At 43.3% G+C, this 25,350-nt stretch overlaps 1 protein-coding gene across 3 annotated transcripts in view; it reads left to right on the forward strand.

The window, feature by feature from the left end:
* NAALADL2 (N-acetylated alpha-linked acidic dipeptidase like 2) overlaps positions 1–25,350 on the forward strand; it is a 740,348-nt gene that overhangs the window by 373,407 nt on the left and 341,591 nt on the right. The window lies entirely within an intron of this gene.

Here is a 25,350-nt window from a genome sequence, read left to right on the forward strand (position 1 = left end):
CAAGGGAGCATGATACTACCTTACCCCTCTCAATTCTGCTCTCTCTGACCCTGGGGGGGGGGGAATCAGCAACTCTGGCTGCCCAGGGGAAATGAATGCAACTGACAGGATGTGTGATGTATTATTTTGGGAGGGATGAAGCCTGCTTGGATGCTGCCCAGCAAACTTGGCCTAGCTTCCCCTTTGCAGACATGCTGGGCAGCATGGAACATGCTGCACAGGGGAATATGGGGATGGAGCCAGCATCCATGGCAACATTCCCTCTCCAGGCAGTATGAATAACATTCAAAAAAGAAAATCCAGGATATGGTGTCCTGGTGGTCATGCCCATACCAATTGAAATATACAATAATGAAACCATGTTGTTTAGTCGTGTCCCACTCTTCGTGATCCCATGGAGCAGAGCACACCAGGCACTCCTGTCTTCCACTGCCTCCCGTAGTTTGGTCAAACTCATGTTAGTCGCTTTGAGAACACTGTCCACCCATCTCATCCTCTGTCACCCCCTTCTCCTTGTGCCCTCCATCTTTCCCGAGGTGGCCAAAGTATTGGAACCTCAGCTTCACGATCTGTCCTTCCAGTGAGCACTCAGAACATCAAACTAAGAAGCCCAAATTACAGTGTGTTCCTGTTTGGTCTCATCCAAATGCTTTCATCATTAATAGTAACAGTTGAGCTCCCTAGCTCAACCTGGAAAGCATTTGACTTCACACCCATTCATGTTGGCGTTCACCTGTATCAGGAAGACAAGGGAAGAATGTGCCTTCAGGGGTGAAGTCAAACTGTTGGAGAGTTTCCATCTCTGGGCTCCGTTAAAAACGGCTTCTCCATGTACACCAGGAGCAGTGCCAGATTTACTGTACATATAAGCTAAACAAGCTATAGATTAGGGCCCCACTCTCTTGAGGGCCCCCCAAAAAAATTAAAGAAAAAAACAACTGGATGTACATTTCCAAAATATAAGATAAAAAACAAATAAAACAAAACCTACATACAGCAACAGTGTTTTGTGTTGTATAGGCTCCTATGATGTTAGTAATGGGCCCCGCCTGCTAGCCTGCTCCCTAAAAGATCACTGGTTTGCTCATTTCTATATATAGGGTGCCTACATTCTGCATGGACTAGCTGCATGGCAACATGTAGCATGCAGCTGCAGACCGCAGTGCAGCACAGTTGAATGTAGGTCAAGCTGTTGTACCTGTTATCTAATATTAAAGAGTGTTTGTAGACTGATGATCAGGCACCATAGACTAAGGGTATGAGTCTTATGCCTACTGACTGATTTCATGTAATACATAATTTATTTATTTTGATCCCATTAAAGCTTTAGATACCTGTTAGGTCCATAAATTACTATATAGCATATATTCAACACACAAAAACAGTGACAATTTGTTGTTGACAAAGGACAGCTGGACATATAAAGGGCCCCATTACCTTCAGTAGCTTAGGGCCTCATCAAATCTAAATCTGGCCCTGACCAGGAGATAACCTCTCCAGACAATGGAATGGCTCTGTGGCTGCAATCTCCTGGGTGACGCAGACACCATTAGGCAGTTGAATGTACATGCATACTCTGTCCATTTCCCTTCCTTCCAGTCACCCCTCCACGCAGCCCCAGGTGCTGGCAACCCATGCTACACCACTGTGAGCTGAGGTTAGGTTCCTCCGCTTCAGGTAGTACAAGAGTATTTTTTCCATCATTGTCAGAGATAGCTGGGAAGTACCTGTATCACCAAGGATGCTGGGATTGTGGCTGGTATCCCCCCCCCCCCCGAACACTTTATTCATTGTTTCCCATTCGACTATGTCCCGCCCCCCCCCTTACCTGAGATGACCATGTGTTAGATATTGCATCCATTCCACCATCATGGCAGTGGTGGACGAGTATTTCTGATATAATTGCAGCATGTTATTGCTGTGTCAAACATCAGATTTTGCACACAATGGATGGGGGATTCAATGAATCATGACTGCTCACAGTGTAGTTGTGTTGGAAAGAGGGGCATATATGTTTGTTCTAAGGAGCAATGTGCAAGTGCAAATGATGCAGAACGTTTACTATTGATGAGGTTCTTCCCTCCTTGATTCCTCACCAAGAAGCGGCAGTCTTCAGCCAAGGTCATAAATATGCTTTGGTTGGTTTTTTTAAAAAAGCCGTACCGCATGCACATTCAATAAGAATAACTGGGTAAAAGTTAAATGCAGCACTTTGTCTTTCTATATAAAATGGCATTTTGCACCATTATGTGTCCCTGAATGTATTGCATGCCTTTGGATCTGATTTAAATAGGATTGTTCCTTTTTGCATTTGCGTGGCTGTTCTTAGAAGGCAGTCTTCTTATAGCTTGCGCCTGGATATGGCAAAATGAGCTTTTCTTTTTATTAACTGAAAAATAAATTGCACTGTCTCCTATCTGGATGCAATAAAATGCACTGTATGTTTTTGTTTAATGCCAAGGCACATAGTTTTTTAAACCGTACATCAGGCTGCATTGAAGACTAGTTTTGCTAAAGCTTTCATTGTGATTTACAACTATGGGAGCTGCTGCATTTCTCCTCATTGGAATTTCTCCCTGTATTTCCTGGGCTTGTTTTTACAGCAAAACCAGTGCATTAGGAATCCTTCATTGTTCTGTTTTTATTTCCAAGTTTTATACAGAGCATTTGGCATGCACTCTTTGCCTAAGCCTTCAATTCCTTCGTACCAGCTTCAGTTTATTTGTACGACACTTTTCCACGCTCATTGGCTTCAACTCAAGTCACAAACCATAGTTAAACTATGAATTAAAGTTGAATGTGAGTGGCTGTCCTTCCTCATGCCTGCTGCTGTCATCATACTCTAGCTTTGTGCTGTGACTGCACTGGGGCTTATCGTTCGTTTCCCTCAAGCAAACCAAATACAAACCTTGGTTACAGTTTATGGTTTGTTTGGAGAGAAACAACAAGTGAGCCTGGATGTAGTTGACATGACAGCACAGACCATGGCTTGCTTCCTGGTATTGCAGAAGTAAAGAAGAAGAAGAGGAGTTTGGATTTGATATCCCGCTTTATCACTACCCAAAGGAGTCTCAAAGCGGCTAACATTCTCCTTTCCTTTCCTCCCCCACAACAAACACTCTGTGAGGTGATTGGGGTGAGAGACTTCAAAGAAGTGTGACTGGCCCAAGGTCACCCAGCAGCTGCATGTGGAGGAGCGGAGACGCGAACCCGGTTCACCGGATTCCGAGTCTACCGCTCTTAACCACTACACCAGACTGGTAAGAAAGGTAAAGAAACCCTGGATGGTTAAGTCCAGTCAAAGGGGACTATGGGGTTCAGCACTCATCTCGCTTTTCAGGCCAAGGGAGCTGGCATTTGTCCACAGACAGCTTTTCAGGTCATGTGGCCAGCATGACTAAACCGCTTTTGGCACAACGGGACACCCTGACAAGTGCCAGAGTGCACGGAAACGATGTTTACCATCTCGCCACAGTGGTACCTATTTATCTACTTGCACTGTGTGCTTTTGAACTGCTAGGTTGGCAGAAGCTGGGACAGAGCAATGGGCACTCACCCCGCTGCGCGGATTTGAACCGTCAACCTTCCAATTGGCAAGCCCAAGAGCCCCAGTGGTTTAGACCACAGCGCCAGCAGCATGCACAAAGTTGCTGTAGTAAGAACAGAAAGACACAGCGAACTGTCTATGCGCCAATTCTGGAATTAATAGAACAGGTTCTTAGTTAGATTTCTGTTCCTGACCAAAGACGAACATGTGGAACTGCATCAATTTGAATTCCCTTTCCCATTTCTGTAAGAATTCTCTCTCTCCCCCCACCCACATCTCCTTGTTGTGCAACTCCATGCCTGCCTTCCACAACAAGAATTTTGCACTTGCCTGCTCTCGGTGGATCTCTGGGTTTTAGCGAAAAACCAAGGAGCTCCCACAGCCCTAAAGCCTGCCCACCCCTGCCATAGAGGTTGGGGAAACCCGGCTTTCTCTGTTTGTTGTACTTTCACTTGCCGTCCTTTGCTTTCACTCCTGAAGCATCTTGCACATCATTACATCCTTTATAGTTTCCCCTCTGCCTCCTTCTTGCCCTCCTCCTGCTTCATGTGCCCCTTCCGTTTTCACCCTCTCTTCTTTGCGTAATTGTTCCCCCGTTGTTTCACAGTCACCTTCCCACGGTGAATCATTAGGTAGGATCAACTTGACTTTGATGCTTTGCCTTTTATTGTTTCATTGCGTGCTGCATAGGAATGGATACCAGGAGACACATATCTTTGTAACTTCCTGTTAGGCTTCCTTGATGCAACGAGCTTAAGTGGTTTTTGGAAGACAGGCTCTCTCTCTTCAGTTATTGCCTGGTGTGTGTTTTTGACAGCTCAGCTGCAGCATCTGTGTAAGTTGCAGGGAGAGGGGGGAACATTCATAAAGCGTGCCTTATATCAAGGGGAATGGAACGGGGAAGAGAAACCGTGCCAATTTGTGAAAAAGGGAGGGAGGGGCCAATGGTTGGAATGGGATGTTGAGTTTGTACATCTGCTTCTCCAGCACAATTCTTTATGATGCCATGTGCCAAAAGGTGTATCTTCTTCTTTTCCCTTGACACCACCTCTTTCCAAACGTAAAAAATAAAATGAAATAATAAAAGTTTCTCCTTCCTTGTTTTCTGTGAATTTTCAGTACATACAGACCACAATCGATGGATGTATTCATTATAGCAAAGATAGGAAAATTGTGGCTCTCTGGATATTGTTAGACTTCAACTTCCTTCATTCCTGTTGGTCATTCTGATCGCAGCTGATCCAAAGAGCCACAGGCTCCCCAGGACTGCGTTAACAAACTCTCATTGTGTTCACGGCAAAGGGATCACCTTTTCATGTAATTAACTAACCTTTCTCGTTGCTTATTTTAATTTTACTGACCTTTCCCTCCTCTTTGCCCCCATCTCAAGTAAGCATTTCTTTAGAAGCGGCTTTTTTATGTTGGCAGATATCTTAAGACATGAGTCTGAAGGCCTATGCCAGAATTGCTCTTTTGATGTTTTAAATGCATCCATTTCATGTCACTTCCATTAGAGATGGATGAGTGTGTCCTCTGCTCACCTTGGGTTGACTTGAAAATAAACAGAATTATTTTAAAATCAGAAATAACTTGTTTCATTCTAAAATCGATTCAAGACTTAGGAAAATGATCTGCCCTCTGCCATTCCACCCTAATCCCCAAACGACCAATCTCCCTGTGCCAATTCTCCCTGAAACACTCCCCTCCCCTTCTCCTTGTTGGAAGAACAATAGCAGAGATTATTTAGGTGGTAACCTAAGGGACAGTTATGTTGACAATCAGCCAACCAAGATGGTGGCGGCCTTGTTGCTGCCTAGCAACCAGTCAGAATGGCATGATCTTTGCTGAGAGGCCATTACCAAAAATCTGGCATGGCTAGTTGAATTCTTGCTAGATCCTGGAATTAGAAGGGACCCAGGCATACAGCCTAACCTCCCCTCACCTAAAATCACAACATTATTATGAGTTTCTCTTCTTTTCTCTGGACTCCATTTGTTTTATTCCAGTGATTGAGTTACCACCCCTTATAGCAGACTTTCTCAAACTTGGGTCTCCAGATGTTGTTGGACTAAAACTCCCATCATCCCTAGCTACCAGGACCAGGGGTCAGGGATGATGGGAGTTATAGTTTAACAACATTTTTGAACCCAAGTTTGAAAAAGGCTGCCTTAAGGCATCACTTGACAGCAAGGGGGAGTTTTTTCCTTCCCTTCTGAAATCCTGGTACTGTGGGGTTGTAGGCTGTCTAGACTTTTCTGAGTGACTTATAAGAGATGTAGTTCTCCAATTATGTCAGGAGTGGTACTGCTTTGAACTGATTGCTTTCATGGGGCTTTGGAAATTAGGTTGAGGACAGGGGTGCCAACTTGAAGAAAATATGGGGGGAGTAAGCTCCACCCCACATAATCAATCACATGATGCAGTGCATGAACACCATATGAATGACAATGCTAATCAACATTTTTTGGGGGGGGGCTTGGTCCCTTCAAATATTTTATTGGGGGTGTGTGTGAAGACCCCTCAGCCCCTAGGAGTTGACTCCTATGGCTGAGGACTTTCACTTTATACAGCACATACATTTCCTGTTTTAATTATTTTTTTAATGCAAACCCCTCAGTGATTCTTTTGTAGCAATGCTATGAGTGCAAGCTATTTTACATACATATGTACAGCAAAACATTTCTGGCTCATTTTTTTAAAATAAATAAATAAATCAGATGCTAAAATTTTATCTTTAGCTATGCCATCCTTTGCTACACTAAACTTTATAACACTGCATTGGAGTTTCTGCTTCTAGGCTCCAACTACCTATTACAAATTACAACAGCTTCTTTATTCTGTTTTGTTATGCCCTGGTCTTGATTTGCTTAATGCATTTTGAAATGTTTTATTTGGCACAATGGAAGACCAAAGGGGGAGGGAGGGGAGGGGTGGGTGGGAAAGCGAGAGCAGATGAAACAATACAAATGATACCTTGCTAGTAAATGGAGGAGAAACACGTCATTGGCTATACATCAGTCCATTTTAATTTGGCTGCAGAACTGTGCTTCTTATTTCCCTGCTGTCTCGCGCCGAAATGTAGCAGCATTACAGAATCACCCTGGGCAGCAAGTCTTCCGATTGCTTAGAATGGAGAAGCCTTTATTGTGGTGTTTTGATCGCTGCTCATTTGCCACAGCCAACAAATTAAAGGCTTGGAACACTCTCGAGCCTAAATTTATGGATTTGGTGCCTCGTGTGGCTGTTTTTTGCCATTATCGGTGATCCTTCCTTCCTTGCCAGGCCTCTGCAAATCCAATTCACTAGCATCTGGGCAACTAAATGATATTTTTAAGCACACACACACACATTCAAAGAGAATTTGTTTTAGGATGCCTCTTAATGTCTTGCTGACATTTGTCAAACAAATACGATTTGCCGGCTCATGACTGCCTCCCCTCCGTACTTTCCATGCCAAACGCTAAATGAGAGAGTTTTTTTAAGATCCGTTTTTGCCAGCCCTTCTGCAGTGGAGACACTGTTTTCTCAGTTGGCCCGTCTCAGGGGTGTGATTGCCAGATGCTCTCCAGCACTCATTAAACTAGAATCAACACCCTTTCAAAACCCAGGAAGATACTGGAAGACGGACCTCTCTGACACCATTTCATTGAATTATCTATAATCAGCTCAAAGAACTTTTAGAGTGTATAATATACCGCCAGAAGACATCTTGAGTGCATCTGTCCCCTCTGATATATATGCTAAGGAGACTAATAAAGAAATTGGAGAGCGGTTTTTCAAATGCTGAAAACATTTAGCCATGTAAATCACTTATGCCGAGACTAAGAGATGACGGCATTGCTGAATCTTCAGCAGAAATCATGCTTAGCAGCACTTAGTAATGTGGCAGTTTTTCATATGTAACCCATGTTTTTATATCTAGCAGAAATGTCAAAAACACTAGCTCTTCAACATTTTTCTCTGGTTTTTAATTGGGTCAGTTCACATATGGTTTGGCCATCCCAACCTCATGTTTGTATGGGCCCAACTTGTGTATATATGCAAAGCTGAGCTGATGCTATTTATGTTTTTACCTTGCTTTGTAATTTGCTTCATGCTTAAGGTTGTGGCACATTGCATGGTTTTAGTTTTGTCCTTATTTTGAGTCTGTTGACCATAGTAAATGGTTAGTGATTTGAATGAAATTGCAAGGTTAGGTTTCTCTGAACCATGTACTCAGGGAGAGAAATGGAGAGAGTGAGAGCATATAGTCTTCAGGATTGGTAAACCAAGAGTAGACATTTGCATGTAAACCAAATCATTGCGTTGTCTCTTGGCCACAGTTTTAAGATTCACTGGCTTAAGTATGTCTAAAAAAACCCTCATGACTGACCAAGTCACACAGTAAATCACCAGCCATGTATTTTGGCTAATCGGGATCTTGAAAAATTGCCTATTTTTTCCTGAATTTTAAAATTAAGGGTGGGCTTTTATGCATAAGACAGGGCCTAATATACAACCATTGAGCTGTTTCTACCTAGTGAGTCAAACATTATGCAGACCTGGTTTAGGTCAACTCTATAGATATATTAGGTTTTCCACGTGCAAGCAACATGAATTTTCACATGCATGTCCTATAGATAGAAGGGGGTTTAGCTCACTATGCTGAAAGATTACATATGTGTTATGGTGGGACCACCAAGTCAACACACTCAATGTCCATGCCCATCTCATGCATTTGGAGGCCATGTGACCACAATTTACACCAGTGGTTCTCAAACTTTTATCCTCTGGGCTACACTTTCAGAATAAAAATTTGTTTGCACCACATCAAATTCTTTATTGATAAGAAATACATTGAAAGAAAAAAAAAACAACTTCTAGCAGTGCTTGATTTATAACATAGAACACAACTACTTTATAATATGATTATGGGACACCAATGAGAGGTGTGAGCTCGCTTTTGCCAGTGTCAAAAAATTAAGAGAAACTCGCATCTTCTCATCTCTTTTCTGATCTTTAATATTTGTCAGAGTTGAAAATCCCTATTTTGCAACAATACTGTATGTTGTGGAGAACTGCCGAAGAATAACCAATGCTCTTGAAAGATGCATGGATACTGTTTCTGGTTGTATATCCAATATAGCTATAGCTACAATACAATACGCTACTACCCTGAAATATTTTTTTTTAAAAAAAATATTTCATTATCCTTGAATCTTCCCGCCACAGCAGCCATCCTCTCATGCCTCATCAGTGTGGCGCACCACACCCTTTGTTTTAAACATTTGAAGCTTTCCTATGCAAGTGGTGGGGCGTGGGGACTCTGGTCCAAAGAGGATCTCATTCCTCAGGAAGAAGTTCCACCGGTACATTGTCAGGGCTGTCTTAAGCATATCCAGCACCATGGTGCAAAGATCCCTACGCCCCTCCCCCCCGAGTTGCCTACCATTTTTAGGAAGGACGGCGTTGATGGCGACGCGCCCAGCTTTGCAGGGCTGGAGGAGGCAGGCAACGGCTGGAGGGCAGCTCCTCCGGCAGGGAAAAGATGGAGGCTGGACACAGTGGCTCCCGGCTCATCTGGCCACTTCGTGCCATGGTGGCCATGGCAGGTGGAGGCTCCGAGCGTGGCACTGCTTCGGCGCAGCATGGCAGAGGTGGGTGAGGGCAGCAAGCTGATGCTGGGAGGCACCACGTCCAGCCTCCGGCTCTTCCCTGGCACCCTCCAGAACTTGGAGCCCTGGCGCCCTGCGCCACTAGCCTCTATGGGTAAGATGTCCCTGTACATTGTCATGTATGTGGATATGCTCGAACTTCATTTGCTAGGTCTGTTGCTTTCAGGCATCATGCCAGTAGAGGCAGGATCTATCTACTTCACGATTGTCTTCAGTGACTGGCATTAGCTGTCCAAGTTTTGGACAGGGTGGGGGACATTCCCAGCACTACCTGATGCTGGGGATTGAACCTGGGACTTTCTGCATGCAGAGAGGATGCTCTGCCACTGAGCTACAGTCCATCCCCCCCCCCAATGAAACCACCTACCAACCCATTTCAGTGGTCACAAGGAAGCCCTGGTAAGTCTACACTTAACAAGGAGTTACTGCCAGAGGCTAGCCCAGAGTTGCCTCTGCATAATGTATGAACTGTGAGGACAGAGAATAATGTATGAGAGCAACGAACATGAACTGTCTTAATCCTGCTAGGAAAATGAACTGATAATCATCCCGGCTTGAGCTCCTTTCCCAAAGAACGATGGAAAGGCTCAAACCTGAAAGGTTGCTGCAAAGGAGTGTGCAATGGTATTTTTATGTGTCTGGTTGTCTACAGGGAGACTCTGTGTTGTTGTTGTTTCCTGACCAGCAAGAACAAAGTGATAAGAGGAAAGTTCTTCTTGGAATCACTCAACTTTAAATAACTTAATGTTACTGACAGATTTCTTGAAGGTCTGTTCCAGGCAGTCCTCCAATGCATTTTCCCTCTGGAGCTCAGTTATTTACAGCTTTTCTGGCTTAATTAAAACTGTTCCAGCATTTCCCTTACCTACAGCATGTACTTTTTTAAAAAACAAAATAAAACAGATCTTTGCAAATTACCCATTGTATGCTTAGATTGTGTGTGTTTGTGTGTGGATAGATATAGATAGATATAGACAGATGATAGATAGATGATAGATAGATAGATAGATAGATAGAGATGATAGATGGATAGATGATAGAGTCCCTGCACCTGAGGATGTGTGTCTAGGGGGAAATCACCGAAGTATCCTCTTTCTAGACCTTGGGTGCTAAAAGGGTGTTGGAAAGGATAAAGCTGGAGGAAGGAAACCAAGAGACCCAGTCTCCATTCATTAGATCGCATCCTCAGTTTAATGGACCTCAGGAATGAGATGCTTATGTTACCACTAGGCCACAAAGAATGTTAGGGTCCTCATGTCCGGGAAGGACCATAGTTCAGTGGCAGAGTATCTGCTTTACAAGCAGGAGATATCACTTTCGATGCTCAATCTCCAGGGTAGGCGGGGAATTAACAGAGTCTAAAACTGATGCCAGTCACTGTGGACTGTTGGGAACCTCCAGCCCACAGGCCTAATTAGACCTCATGAATCTTCATTGTGATGCGAGTCTCCTCTCCCCCCAAAAATTCATGCCATGGTTTCAAAGTAAACCCCGAAAATTTATTGTGGTGTGCCATAAAAGATCCAGTTTCAGGGTTGGTGTGGGGTGTTAGCAACATAACAGAATTAAGAAAATCATTATTTTCAGCACGCCATTTTTCAAAACTTTTTTTTTAAAAAAACTATAGTCAAGACTTCTGAAAGTCTGCCCTGATAGATACCTTAAACTGTGTCCCGATAGACACTTTAAGTAAACAGGAGAAAAAAACTTTTATGCTGACAAACCTTTTTATGTTGAGATTTTTTTTTAAAAAAAGTTTTTTTTATCTTTCTAGCTGAGGCTCTAAACGGATTTAAATGCAGGCTGTATTGATTTTGAGCATCTTTTTTATTGTGTGCCAATTCTGGTGTTCATGCTTTTTGCTGTTGTTGTTTAGGGTGAAAAACATTGCAAAAAGCTGTATTAAATTGAGGCTGCAATCCTACATACACTTGCCTAGGTGTAAGTGCCATGGAACTCAATGGGCTTACATCTGAGTAGAGTAGATGGTGCTCTAAGTTTGAAAATGAACTGCATGCTGAATTCTCACCCTTAAGGGGCAGCCTTGCTACAGTGGAAGCGCTTTCTCCAACTTTCTCCTTGCCATGTATAATTCTATCATGTTGTCTCTTCCTCACCTCTTCTATAAACTAAAAAAACCGTGTCCCAAATGGTGTAACTTATAGGTGAGGTTCTTCACCCCCTTTATAATTTGGGTTGCTCTTTTTCCAAACCTTTTCCAACTCTACAACACCCTTGATGAGGCGTGTTTACTGCCATGTTTCTCAAGCGTTCAGCCTACACTCATTGTTTGGAGTGTCAGAATGGGAATATATGCATGGAATGCCAACATCATCCATGTGCATCCCACCTGAGCATTAAAACGTTGTCCTGGACACCTTAGACTTAACACTTTCCTCGTGCGCATTCACCAATCACATTGAAAAGATTTGCTCAGTATCCATAAACTATATAAAAACACGCACTGGTAAGTTACGCACTTTGGCATACTGGATTGACACCTCTAGCTGTCTAGTAATTTGGGGTGTGAGATGGGTTCAAAGACCTGGGAATGTTCCACGTTCAATCAGAAGCGCATGTGAATTCAGGAAGCAGTTTGATCTCAGCTTTTAATTCATAGATTTACATGTAGCAAGAGAATAATCCAAACCACCAAGACTGCTTATCTTTATGATTATAGTTTGTTCAAATGTCTCAGGTAGGTTGTTGTTGTTTAGTTGTGTCCGACTCTTCGTGACCCCATGGACCACAGCATGCCAGGCACTCTTGTCTTCCACTGCCTCCCGCAGTTTGGTCAAACTCATGTTCGTAGCTTCGATAACACTGTCCAACCATCTCGTCCTCTGTCATCCCCTTCTCCTTGTGCCCTCAATCTTTCCTAACATCAGGATCTATTCCAGGGAATCTTCTCTTCTCATAAGGTGGCCAAAGTATTGGAGCCTCAGCTTCAGGATCTGTCCTTCCAGTCTCAGGTATGGTCCATTTTAATGAGGAAGTGTCTGCCCACCTACATTTCCAGGTCACATGTGAGAGTGACAGAGCACAATCTAAAATATAAATGCACTTGTGTCTGAAGCAAGCTGCCCTTGGCCACAGCCTCATCTCATTGGAACACTGCAAGGAGACCTTGGAAAGAATGTATATTACAACTGTACGTAACCTATAAGCTGTGGAACTGCTTTATACTGTCAGTAAAGGAACTGACCCTACGCAAACTGCCTGGTGTTTTTCTGTTCCATTGGCACACTCTGTTGGCGTGTTGAATGGGCACTCTGCACATGCCCCAACACTGACTGCTCAGGTCTGCACTCTGATGTTTTTCCTGACTGGCAGGGAGAGGGAATCCATAAGGCCACATCTTTTTGTGCCCATTTTTTCCTGAAAATTTGTATCATAGAGAGAGCAAGGTTAACAGACCACAAGAGGGAAACTAGGTGGCGTGAGATTATAAGGTTATTCATCTGTAGTGGTTAGCTTTTGAAACCGGTTCAACATAATGATTAAGAGCTTGGGTTGTGCTATGAGTGGCACTTCAGAAACATGTCTTTGAGTACTGATGCAGCAATCATCTATAGCACTGACCTTCCAGAACCAATGGCACTACCAAATAACAACTGGTGATGATGTCAGAAAAATCAGAATAGTGACTGACAGAGTTGTCCTTACCTGCGGAAAGCAGAGTCTTGCTGTTTTTAAGATTCATTTTCTGAAATTAGTAACTGATAGAGCTAATTTTAATCCAGAACATACTGGAGGTTTCAGGACATTCAAAAAAAATCTTCCTGAAAAGCTAATGTGTATGTTTTAGAAAACTGTTGCATTCTTAGCAGTCTGCACATTTTCAAGTCCAGTTAGATGTGCCATGATTCACACACCAAATGTACTTAGTACTAAAGTTGTGAGGAAGTAATCAGACAAGTTGATTTTTTAAGAAGTGAAACTGTCTAGAGAAGAATGATAAGTTTTGCATTAATCTGGAGTGAAGGAAAAACACATGGTTGGATCTGATGAGATAGAAGAAAGGCAAAGTGGAAACATTGGTTCATTAGAGGGGAATTTCAATTTCAAGTATTAGTAAAAAGCATTTTTTATAGCAGGCTAGCTTAGTATAGACCCTATCCTTCTATGCTATAGAGGAACTGCGCTGGTTATTAATTAGATTGGGTATGGGGAATGTATGGTCCTCTAAATGCTGTTGGACTCCAACTCCCATGAGCCACAGATAGCATGCCCAATGGTTGGGCATCAGGCAGTAGAAGTGCAAGAGGTGGCCATATACACTTGTCTTCTAACCAGTGCTATTTTTCTAGAAAAAAGAGGTGCCTGAACTCACCCTAAGTGCCTCCTTTGTTCTTATAATGGCAATGGCGCCCACCTGAGAGGTGCCAGAACTGAGTTCCGGTGAGTTCCAGCTGAAAAAAAGACCTTGGTTCTGACCATATTCAACACTTTTAAAATGGTTCTTGGGATAGGCTTACTCTCTTGCATCTGTGTCTGTATTTGATGGTATCTGGCAATGCCCTGCCTAGCCTTCAGGTAATATACTAGGTCAGGCATAGGCAAACTCGGCCCTCCAGATGTTTTGGGACTACAACTCCCATCATCCCTAGCTAACAGGACCAGTGGTCAGGGATGATGGGAGTTGTAGTCCCAAAACATCTGGAGGGCCGAGTTTGCCTATGCCTGTACTAGGTGCTGTTTTTTTGCAAGTTTATCTCATGGAGGGGATGTGTGTAATAGAACACAGGCCTGTAACAACCCAACCCCGCCCCCCACCATCGTTTACAAATACTTGATAATCACCTGTTCCATGCCTAAATCCAGCAGCAACTTCTCACTTTTCTCTTTTGGTCCTTTGTACCGTTTCTAAGGAGCCGCCTGCCTTTCCTTCCGCAGACAACCTCTTCACCCAAGTCTTGAACATTGTTTATGGGAGTGATGCACCTGCAACATCCACCTCAGTGCTTTGCATTGCATTTGCTAATTGTGCACATTGTGATCTCTTCCACCTTCCCACTTCATACTTTGCTCAGTTCAAAGACTGAGTGGCAACGTGTTAGAATTATGAGAAAGGAAAGAAAGAAAACAACAACCCAGCTACACACACACCAGCAATTAGGAAAGATTTTCCCTAGTGCCAACGAAATAATACTGAATAAGCAATTCATAAAGAGATCCCAGTTCGAGTTTGCATCAATGCTATATTCAAAAGGCCAACTGGAGCTTTGCCGGCAACAGAGCGGCAGGTCAGGGCTTTTGAACAAGTGGGCCTTTGTTGTGGATAATTAAGCAATACTCTCAACACAGGAGAGCTCATTTGAATTCTCTTCCCTTCCTACAATAAATTCATTCACATAATTCTTATCATTTTTACATGACCCTTGCAGTTTTCTCTTTGTCTTTCCCCTCTCTGTTCCCTACCCATCCTAACCTCCATTAAATATTTTTGTCCAATGAAAACTCCTGAATCCATGATAGGTTGGACTGGCTTACCCATTACACTGAGTGTGTCCTGAGTACTGGCTCTGGATAAGGTAGGGTGATAAGCTACAAAAGAGGACTGTCAAGGACTGTGCTGAGGAGGAATGGTGGGAGCCACTCCCTCCCCCTGCTCCTGAATCTTCCCAGGAGCAGGAGGAGAGTATAGATTTGGAACTGTGGTTTATAGAGGGGCATAGTTCAGAAGGCAGAAGCTGGGAAATACTGAATGGGGAACAGCTAGCAGAAGAAACATTGGAAGAGAGGGGGTTAACAGATTCACAGTCTCTGGACAGCATTCACCCCCCTTCTCCAAAGACACAGAGAGCTCAGAAAGTGCTAGAAAAGAAAGCGCAGAGGGTACAAACTCAGATTACAAGATGTAGGAGTGATGTAGATTAATAGGATGGAGGGGGGAGTGACCCTTAATTGGGAGCACCACCATTTCTCGGAGAGGTGTTCTTTATCCTCTCGCTGTGATTATTAAAGATTCTAACTGGTAAGACGTGCCTTTCGTTTGATCTTTTGTTTACTGCCACAGGGAAGGAAGCTGATTCCCTAAAGCCTGACAAGGACTGAAAATCCCGTCACATATCAATGATGTTGTTAGGAATGCAACAGAAGCTGAAGGCTTACTGTTCCTCCTTGATCCCCAACTCTCCCTGTGAAGCCCCAAGTCACAGGTCATCAACGTGGTGCCCCCAAATAGTACTGGACAACAGTGCCCATCATGCATGACAATTAGTCATGCTGACTGGAACTAATGGAAGTTGGAGACCCAGCAACTTTTGGAGAGTATCGTTTTGGCTACCTCTGTTCCAGGCCTTTCTACTTTGTTCCCTTTCCCCTAACTTGCTTGGGACACTGGTGGCGCTGTGGGTTAAATCACAGAGCCTAGGACTTGCTGATCAGAAGGTCAGTGGTTCGAATCACCACGATGGGGTGAGCTCCCATTGCTTGGTCCCTGCTCCTGCAAACCTAGCAGTTCGAAAGCACGTCAAAGTGCAAGTAGATAAATACGTACCACTCCGGCGAGAAGGTAAATGGCATTTCCGTACGCTGCTCTGGTTCGCCAGAAGCGGCTTAGTCGTGCTGGCCTCATGACCCAGAAGCTGTACGCCGGCTCCCTTGGCCAGTAACGCGAGATGAGTGCTGCAACCCCAGAGTCGTTCACGACTGGACCTAATGGTCAGGGGTCCCTTTACCTTTACCTTAACTTGCTTGGGAGTGGAGATGGAGTAAGAGCAGCAGAAGCAAGGGCTCCTTAGAAGCTTCCCAACGATGCTCCATGCTTTTCACCTCTGGAACTTGGAACAATGCAACAACAGCATCCAAGGAAACCTTCCAGAAAACCTGGAAAACTTTGTTCTCCAGGGTGCCTCAGCTTATACTATGGAGCCTGGCGTCTTGGGAAACTATTATTCTCAGGAGTTTTTGAGTTGACGATGCTGCCATTGCAACCTTTTAGGTGCCAGGATGGAGATAGGTCCCCAGAGACAACTTGCCATTGTTGCAAGTGGATAGGTTTGTGGAAAGGCAATGGGGCAACAGGGAGAAGGGAGAATGGGCTGGCAGAGGTGGCCAGGGCATAGCCTTCAACTGAATTTGACAATGTTACAGTCCAATACTGTATATAAATTATGCACATCAGATCTTGGTCAGCTGGCTGCATTTTATATGTATTTTGACAGCTCTTTCCTGTTTCTGAATTCTGCACAGCTGGGAGTCCAGTACTATGATTATTGTTGGTATGTTAACAGAAATCATAGCAAGAGATGAACTCCATCTGGTGGCAACATTTTAGTTACAAAGGAGGGGGGGAACCAAAGGATTAATAATATCTAGCGGCAGATATAAAAGCCTGCCACTGACTGTAGAATTAACAAGGTAATATGTCTATTCAGAAATTAAATTGCTAGCCTTAAGGTGTTTTTTGTTGCTACTTTCTTTTTCTTTTTTTCTTCTTGAGGGAGAGAGAGAGAGCAGGTCCTTTGCTGTTAGGAATATGATTCTTTACAGCTAAAAATAAATGATGCTTTAAAATCTGCTTAAGCCCTTTCCCTCTTATTCATGGAAATCAAAGGATTTTTCCCTTCAAAAGTTTCATTATTCCCAGCCTTCTGGTTATTTGCAACAAAGCATAAGCAGCAGTCAACAGTTATCTAGCTACAAGATGAAAGGGAACAACCTGAATAGGCATATCAGTTGTCAATCTGGGCGCATATGAACATAAGAAGACCCCCTGTTGGATCAGGCCAGTGACCAGTTCAGGATCTTGTTCTCACAGTGGCCAACCAGATGGGAGGCCCAAGGGCAGGACTTGAACACAGCAGCACCCTTCCCACTTGTGATTCCCAGCAGCTGGCATACTCAGTTGGCTGCCAAAGCAAAGATTTAAGTGAAGTTGGGTCTGAGCCAGGGTTGACTGTACAGTCAGGCAAAGTGATGCAGCTGGAGAACCTTGGACCAGCCTCAGGCGGCTAATTTTCGGTGTCAACATCAGACGTCCTAAGAATTTAAGAAGAAACCTGTTGAATCATACCAAAGTTGCAACTTAATCCAGCATTTTATTCTCTCAGTGGCCAACCAGATGCCTATTGGAAGCCCAAAGGCAAGACCTCCTTGTGACAACAACAACAACAACAACAACAACAAATGATGTATGCCTCTGAAATAGCTCTCTCTCGCTCCCTCTCCCTCTCTCTGTGTGTTAAGGGTGTGTATATATGTAGGGATCTGGGCTGGGGCTGCCCATTACTTGAGTATGACTCTTGACAGCTTTCCAGCAGTAATATGGCTAGATGGATCAAAAAGTTCCCCATTCCCCTGGTCTAGACTGAGCTCTTTAGCTCAGGTTGGCAATTAGTCTGGGGGAAGGCAACTTTGCCCACAATCATTCAGTTTAATCTCATCTGAGAAGCCACAAAATCTAAGCAACCGTTTGCACTGATAATGACCATAGACATCATGTCAACAGGAAAGCAAGAGGGGTCATCACCCCCATTTCATGGAGCAGCAGCAGCTCAAGTGATTTTTTTTTTACGGTCTTCATTGCCTAGGCCAAACTTGGCCCTCCAGCTGTTTTGGGACTACAGTTCCCATCATCCCTGACCACTGGTCCTGTTAGCTAGGGATGATGGGAGTTGTAGTCCCAAAACAGATGGAGGGCCAAGTTTGGCCATGCCTGGCCTAGGCAAACCAAGGCTGCCCTTAAAAAAAACAACCCAATTATAATTATAGTGGCATAATCCTGATACTGAACTCTGAAGCAGAATTTCTGGAAGAGCTTTAAGCAAACATTTAGGAGGTTATGGATTATGCCATTCACCAGCTGAAGAAAACTTTATTCCTATCCTCCACAAGAAGGCACAATTCATCTGAATAACCACTGCTGCTGCTATCACAAATTTCTGTAGAAACACATTTCATTTCAGGCAGTAGACTTGTGAGCAAACCTTCTGCTTTGCCACTGAACTATTCTTCTTCTTTGAATACAAGGTAGGCCACATTTGCTTCACAAGTAGCCCATTTGACTTTATGTCAAACCAATAACTAGAACAACAACAAAAATTCACCTCACTGAACATTCATTCTCTTTTCATGCCCTTTTGTTCCCCAAGCTGTAGCTTCTTCTTAGCACCACATTCCTCCTTGGTTTCTTTCCCCTCTTTTGCCATTCTGACTTTTCATCAAATCAACTTTTGGCAACCCACTTGGTTTTGTGGATGAGTTCCTTCAGCTATGTGTGGTGCTGGGATGCCATTAATATGGCATAATCATATGGGCCACCACTGGGTCACAAAAACAATAAAGGGGGGCAGAACAAGAGATGTCCGCTTATTCCTAATTAGGGATTATTATTATTTTGTTTCATTGTAATTGCTATGTATGATGTTGACATCGTCAGTTGCCTTGAGCATAATAATGGAGAGGTGGGATATATAAGTCAATAGGCAGATAATTTGAATTTCTGTCCTCCATGTGAGCTACTATGGAAATCATTGAGTCCATTACAGGGTAAGAAGCCTGAGAACTACAGGCCTCTATCACTGTAATTGCATTTCACTTTCTGAGACATCAATTTAGAAATATTTGCTATGGGCTTAAGGAAAGCGGGGGGCGGGGGGGAGAGAGAAAAATCAAATCACAGTTCATTTGTCCATCTGTGCCTCAGAGGGATTGTAGAAGTTGACTTCCAATTTGTTCCTGAAGTGCCTTTTGTTGTTTCGCAAATTAACACTTCCATTCATTTCAACTGCTCGGGGAATGTATGCTTTGCACAATAAAGTGTTAGGATGAGAGATGATGGAATAGCAATATCTGTAGAAACAGCCATGTATATATGGTGACAGAGATAGATAGATGGATGATAGATAATAGATGATAGATGATAGATAGATGATAAATGATAGATAGATGATAGATAGATAGATGATGATAGATAGATAGATAGATAGATAGATAGATAGATAGATAGATATAGATAGATGATAGATAGATATAACACGATTCAGGTGGTCTTGGTCATAACAAATATGCATGAGTTTGTTCTTGAAGAAACAGGCATAACTTAAAGCTAATCCATTAACAATTTGATGTTGTTTTCATTCATTAATCTGGCACATAGCAATGCTGCCCCTTGCAAGAAATCTTCACTTCCTTCCATGATAGCCCATTGACTGCACCACTAACATCCCCCTCTTTGCTTGGATGAAGGTTTTAAAGGCAACTGTAAGGTCATTAACTTTTCATTGGCTCAATATGTCTTTCTCTCTCTTCTCCAACTTTACCAAAGCCAGTGAAGAGGGATTGATTTTTATTTTTATTTGGCAAATACATTTTTTATTAGTTTTCCAATATTCTAGAGGGACTCATTGTTAAGCCACTCTGGCAATTGTAGTTCTGGGAGAGGAACAGAGGTCTCCTGGCAGCTCGCTGCTCCCATAACAAGCTACAGCCCCTAGAATTATTTGGGGGGAAGACATGACTGCTTAGAATGGCATCATACTGCCACTCTAAAGTATGGTGTGATTGCAGCCACAACATCACCATCTTTCCATTTCTGGTGACAGATACAGCTGATGTTTATTTTGGTCACTTTGGGGTGAAGGATATTTATTTATTTGCCCATATGTGCATTGGCCCTGTGGAAAGGATTTTTTTTTGGGGGGGGTCTAATCTACACTGATGACACTGGAGCAGTTGGCGTCTTTCATTATTAATTGGGCATAGTAGCAGGGTGAGTTTAAGTGAAGACACTGTAGTCATCTTTGAGGGTGGTAGGCATTACCCGAAGCTCGCTCCTGTGGGCTGTAAGACCTATGGGGTGGATACAGAGCACCTCTGAGACTATCCCAAGTATCCCAACCAGAATGCTTGGGCCCTGGGAAAGCTTTCCTTCTCAACTTGAAGGGCGAGGGAGAGGAAGAGAAGCAAGCTTAACTGCTAACCCTCTCTTTAAGCAGGGCCAATTCACCTGATACAGGTAAGACTGTGCAGCACCAGAATAGTTTCCCGCACTGTCATTACCCTCTACAATTTATAGTTGGGAAAGTAATGTGACATTGATACTACCCATATAGATGTATCGAGAGCCAGTGTGGTGTAGTGGTTAAGAGCGGTAGTCTCGTAATCTGGTGAACCGGGTTCGCGTCTCCGGTCCTCCACATGCAGCTGCTGGGTGTCCTTGGGCTAGTCACACCTCTCTGAAGTCTCTCAGCCCCACTCACCTCACAGAGTGTTTGTTGTGGGGGAGGAAGGGAAAGGAGAATGTTAGCCGCTTTGAGACTCCTTCGGGTAGTGATAAAGCAAGATATCAAATCCAAACTCTTCTTCTTCTTCTTCTTGACTCTTTTCTTCCTCCTCTGGTCACAACAAGTTATATATCTTTAAAGTTCTGGTTCCCAGTAATACACCTGGCATGGGATGGGTTTTACCAGAAAACCCCAGACATGTCCTGGGGTCTAGTTGTATTACAGAGACCCTCGCTGCAGTAAAGAATTAGAGATTAATATTTCACACTGCTACTGCAGTTAAGTCTCACCCATTGTTTGCACACCATCTCATTCTAGCAGTCTTCATATATAGTAAACATAAGGTCTTGCTCAGACTTATTCATTGCCTTCCCCTTCTAGAGACCTGGCGTACCGTATGACAGATACCATAGCAATAGCAGGAATGACATCTTAGAACAGCTGGGCTCAGTGCACACTGGCGCTGTCACTTATCAGAGTGCTGAATTTTCCAAGAGGAGTAGAGGCCAGTTTAAGAAATATTAAGCTTACATGTCAGTAAGAAACGCGGAGCTACAAGATTTGGGAAATTGCGATCCTGTGTTGAGCTCCTGTCCTTTACCACTGTCATGGACGGCAAACTTTGCTCAATGCTCTGATATCCAGTAGTTCCATTCCTTGCGCCTCTGCCCCCCCCCCGGCATGTGGCCCTCAAAAGTTTGCCCAGAAGGGAATGTGGCCCTTGGGAAACTTTTCCCAAGAGAGAAAGAAAGATTATCCTAGTTATGTACAAGAAATCAAGTGCGGAAACACTCCTTCCATTGAAAGACAGCAACAGCCTCGCCTTGGTTTGCTTCCATTTGCCAGTTTGCTGTAAACATGTTCAATTTGTTCCCCGCCTTCCATTCAGCATTCCTGTAGTTTTGACAGCTTCAGCAGTGCAGCCTTAAAAACAGGGTTTTATAAAGAATCCCGATGGAGCAGATGGATGTGTAGGCCTAGCAAGACAGCCTAATTTTCTCCCTACACCTCCTTTAACATCAAAAAGGAAGGAAAAGAGAGAAGGGAAGCAATCTGGGTCTAACAGCAGATGAAAACCATTACAGACCCCTTTTCGGCTGGTTCAGTTGAATGACACTGAGTGCAGAATGATTCCCAGTTCAGGGAAGAGCACCATGGCAGCTGCGTCTCGTGGGGTTCATGCTTCATCTAGCAAGAGACAAGCTGCACTCTAGCTAGACATGCCCAAGCATAGGGAAAGCAGGTTGTGTTCCAAACATCTTGCTTGTTATGCTGTCATCAAGAGCTGCTTGCAGTTCTTGCAAGATTTCCTGCACTCACCCTCTCAGATGCTAGAACAGCAAATGCAGATTAAACAGTTGTCCAGTTATTTATGGTCACCGACGGTTCACGATGGCAAGCATTAAGCACATTTTCTTTTCTTTTTTAAAGGAGAAGATTGAACTGTGTGCAATTTATTTCAGGTGTGATCGCTACTCTCAAACAGCAGGAAATTTTAGGGTGGGCGGCACCAGTACATCCCTGAAACAGAGGGCATGAGATTTGCATATGGTAATCTATATGCAAATTTAGAAATAATTACTATTAATTTAAATGGAAGTACATTGCCTTTCATCACAGTGGGGAATGCTATGAACAGGCATCCGCTGTCCGTGTGCTAACTGATGATGGGCTCAAGGCCCCTACTCTTCCCTCTTATGGCTATTTATATTTGTCTATTTGGATTTGTTTTAATGAAGCTTATGATGAAGAGTTTGGATTTGATATCCCGCTTTATCACTACCTGAAGGAGTCTCAAAGCAGCTAACATTCTCCTTTCCCTTCCTCCCCCACAACAAACACTCTGTGAGGTGAGTGGGGCTGAGAGACTTCGGAGAAGTGTGACCAGCCCAATGTCACCCAGCAGCTGCACGTGGAGGAGCGAGGAATCAAACCCGGTTCACCAGATTACGAGTCCACCGCTCTTAACCACTACACAACACTGCCATTTTCAGGATGCTGCAGGTCACTTTGGTATACCATATGAAAATCAGCACATACATCCTTTAAAATATAAACAAATGATAACTACCACTTCCTCACATTTATGAAGATGTGTGTCTGTGTGAAGATAGTAGGAATTTTCGTCGTCCGGAAGGGAAGCATTTGAAGTAGGCCAGAAACATTCAGAAAGAACTACAGAAATGTTGGTTTTCAAACCAGCTAGATGGTTGGATGCAGCAGAGGGAACCACACAGAGATATAAAGGAGGCTGTCGCAGATCTGAGTGAGACTGAAGAGAATGTGGAATGCGAGGAGTCTGTGATTGGCACTCACCTGTCACAGGTGCGGAGGATTTTGAAAGCTGCAGTGATTGACATTTGGGACAATGCCAGATGGAAAGGTCAGCTTTTCATGAAGCTTGGACTTTCTGATTCAGATTGATACCCGACATTTGTTTTGTGTTCTGTGTGCATATTTTGGGATCTCTATGGCAACATTAATCATTGTCAGATGGAAAGAATGTGATGAGGAGATACAAGCAGGAAGGAAAGGCATAAATATATAGGTTGAGGCTTCCTCTTAAATTGGAGTGGAGCAAAATATTATATACGTATATTAATTTTCATGCAGTTTTCTTTCTTTTTTTAAAAAATGCAAATTGTAATGGAATTAGACTCGTGTGAAATTGTTACATTTCAGAAAGTCTGATCTAACCATTCCTACCTACTTCTGGTCCAGAGCTGTATAGCCAATCCAGGAGTTTCATCACTATCACATTTTACCTTACAATTCTATGATTCTGTGACACACTGATCTTTTTCATGTCTGCAGCTAGAAATATATTTTGTTGTTTAGTCGTTTAGTCGTGTCCGACTCTTCGTGACCCCATGGACCAGAGCACGCCAGGCACTCCTGTCTTCCACTGCCTCCCGCAGTTTGGTCAGGCGCATGTTTGTAGCTTCGAGAACACTGTCCAACCATCTCGTCCTCTGTCGTCCCCTTCTCCTTGTGCCCTCAATCTTTCCCAACATCAGGGTCTTTTCCAGGGAGTCTTCTCTTCTCATGAGGTGGCCAAAGTATTGGAGCCTCAACTTCACGATCTGTCCTTCCAGTGAGCACTCAGGGCTGATTTCCTTAAGAATGGATACATTTGATCTTCTTGCAGTCCATGGGACTCTCAAGAGTCTCCTCCAGCACCATAATTCAAAAGCATCAATTCTTCGGCGATCAGCCTTCTTGATGGTCCAGCTCTCACTTCCATACATCACTACTGGGAAAACCATGGCTTTAACTATAGGGACCTTTGTTGGCAAGGTGATGTCTCTGCTTTTTAAGATGCTGTCTAGGTTTGCCATTGCCTTCCTCCCAAGGAGCAGGCGTCTTTTAATTTCGTGGCTGCTGTCACCATCTGCAGTGATCATGGAGCCCCCTAAAGTAAAAGACATATATTAACATAGTGCTTATCCACTTCTTTAGCCTGGGGAAAACCACTCTTTAGCACTCAGTTGGAGCAAATGGCATTTTGGGTTTTCTCTGGAATGATGTTTGCTCTGATTTAGCTTTAAAGAGTGAGTTTTCCCTAAAAACGGAGCAGGGAAAGGGGGAAACTGCTCATACCTGTGCTTTCTAGGCATGGGACAAGTGGAAGCGTGGCTCAGCCCTAACTTAACTCCAGAGGCATGGTAGGATAGATTATGGAACAGAGCTCTTATGGAAAAACTAATGAAGCATCTTGGAGAGCTCAGAAACACAAAGACCAGTGATGGTTCTGAAAATCTATGGTACATGTTTTTTCTATATAATACATGTTTATTCTATACAAATAGGACAATGAAAAAGACAATGTTGTCCCCTGGCTACCAGCTATCCATGGTTCGCTTTGGGACATCTGTATATATGGAGAGTAGAAGACACTTAGCTAACATAATCAACCCTAAGCTATTATACAAACCTGCTTAATGCTTGACTATTTCATTTCTTGGTGGGTGGTGGTATATGGCAATTATTTTTCAGTTTTGAAAATACTTATAATAAACTATGTTCAAAAAGGTTCAAAGAATCTAAGTAGTTCTGAAACTATTATTTTTAATCACATTTGAAATAAAGCTGCAGGTGGCTATTTGTGAAAACCATTTTAAAATCATAATTACACATTAATTAGCTGCCAATTTTAAGAGTGATTAGACGTGCTATTAGCAGTTCATTATGCTATACTTGCATGTTAGCAAGTTGCTAGTTAATGGAACATGCCATTTGGCAAATATTAGACTTTACTGAAACAAAATGAAAGTATATTAGCAATTTGGGTTACCACTGACCTTTGCACAATATGACAGTTCATTTTGCCTGTAGGGTACTTATTTGCAAGATCATCAAACTGATGAAATAAGTGGACTGCTTTGATATTAGCTTCATGGCAACATCTAGACTCAACATGGACAGCAATATTCATTCCTCCAATGGTAGATATAATCTCCGTCTGTAATCATTATGGAACAGCATTTATAAGAATTGTACTTTAAAGTCAGTTGATAGATAGTGACAGCCTAGTTTCCTTGTTGTGTTACTAATCATACAGGTTGGATGTATTTATTGCAGATATTAATTTGTGCAGCTTGAAGTGACTAGAAGCCTAAAAACTGGCTCCTTTTGAAAATAAAACATTGTCAAGGCCCATAGTAAAGTGACCCCTGACCATTAGGTCCAGTCGTGACCGACTCTGGGGATGCGGTGCTCATCTCGCTTTACTGGCCAAGGGAGCTGGCGTACAGCTTCCAGGTCATGTGGCCAGCATGACTAAGCCGCTTCTGGCGAACCAGAGCAGCGCATGGAAACGCTATTTACCTTCCCGCCAGAGCGGTACCTATTTATCTACTTGCACTTTGATGTGCTTTCGAACTGCTAGGTTGGCAGGAGCAGGGACCGAGCAATGGGA

This window comes from Podarcis raffonei, chromosome 5, assembly GCF_027172205.1.
Source record: "Podarcis raffonei isolate rPodRaf1 chromosome 5, rPodRaf1.pri, whole genome shotgun sequence".
Lineage (NCBI taxonomy): Eukaryota > Metazoa > Chordata > Lepidosauria > Squamata > Lacertidae > Podarcis > Podarcis raffonei.